Source organism: Nyctereutes procyonoides, unplaced genomic scaffold, assembly GCF_905146905.1.
Source record: "Nyctereutes procyonoides isolate TBG_1078 unplaced genomic scaffold, NYPRO_anot_genome, whole genome shotgun sequence".
Lineage (NCBI taxonomy): Eukaryota > Metazoa > Chordata > Mammalia > Carnivora > Canidae > Nyctereutes > Nyctereutes procyonoides.
Window position 1 is genome coordinate 46,552,093 of NW_026575024.1, and position 1,376 is coordinate 46,553,468.

The window sequence follows — 1,376 nt, forward strand, 5'->3', positions numbered from 1 at the left end:
CAGCATCTGGATCTGCAGGTGAGACATATATGAACACCGATGGGATGGGGGGTCCTTTACTGAATTTTTTTACACTGATGTTCCTATTCGAAAACATGGCTTGTTGCTGTTAACTGCTGCAGGTTCTCTTCCTCCCAGCTGACGCCCCCAGAGTGAAATGAGAGAGGTCTGAGGAATTCTGTAAACAGCGAAGTGCAATGAAGGTAGGAGTAGCTGTTCAGAAAAAAGACGGGCCTGTCGATTTGCCCAGCACTTGTCTCTCAGCATATCAACATCCCTTTTCTTGCAGAACATGTTTTCCTACCTCCTCACACCCTGGACTCCTTTTACTGACTTTTCTTTTCACACCATGCTAATTCATGCCTTGCGTGCCTTTTTTTATCCTGCTGTGTGGCTGAGAAACCTCAAAGGCAGTAGGTGGTCATGGAATTGTGCCCCAAATCCTGTAAGGGAAGTAGGTGCAGAGTTGACATGACTCAGGACAGGATCTTTCAGCACCAGTTCTGGGAGCTTCCAGACTGCAGAATGCAGGTCCTATCAACCGCTGAACCCACAGGAGGCCCTCATTTGGGCCCCAGGCATGCAAAGAAGCCAGACAGCACCTGTGTTCCACGAGCTGGGCTTCCTCTGTACCCTCGATCTGCTGAGCCGTGTCCGCAGGCCTTACAGCTTACACAGGGCAGGAGGTTTCCAGACATACCCTTCCATTGAAGAAATCGGTTCTATTTCATCAATGGAAGGGGGGGTGTCATTGGCAGCCAGCTCCCTGACTTCCGCTGATACAGTGCTGTGGCAGGCAGCCAAGCCAGGTTTGGCCAACTCAGAAGTCTGGCTGAGGTTTCTGTGCCTCTTGAACACCATCAGGAAGGAGCTGTTCTTTGGCATTGCTCATTAGTTGGCAAAACACTTTGTTTTCTAGCCTGATTTGGGTACTAATTCCAAGGCACAGATGTATATTTTTAGATCCTCTTATGTGACACTTGAATCTGCTTGCCATAGGGATTCTTCTTATATCCACTAGAAATAGTTTGCTCACAAAGCACTAAAACTTCACACAGCCAGTCAGGAGATCAAACGATGAGGATGGGATTCGAACCCATGCGTGCAGAGCACAATGGATTAGCAGTCCATCGCCTTAACCACTCGGCCACCTCATCTCATACATTTGTCTTTGCTTTTATATATGATTTAAAGAAGAGTCAGAAGAGCTGTGTATTACTCCAGTCCCGAGAGGATGGAGGCCCAGCAGTTGATCTGAGGAGATAAAAGATTGAATAGTGGATTATTTAGATAGAATGTTCCCCTCAATACACAGAATATTCCAAGTGCTTTTGTTAGATTTTTTCCAAATAAACGGCGGAGAAATAAAAAAAGAG

The 1,376-nt window shown here is 46.7% G+C and overlaps 1 non-coding gene across 1 annotated transcript; it reads right to left on the minus strand.

The window, feature by feature from the left end:
* Positions 1-1,075: 1,075 nt before the first annotated feature.
* On the minus strand, positions 1,076-1,157 carry TRNAS-GCU (transfer RNA serine (anticodon GCU)). The gene has a single exon. It is a non-coding gene; the product is annotated as a tRNA-Ser (tRNA).
* Positions 1,158-1,376: the final 219 nt, after the last annotated feature.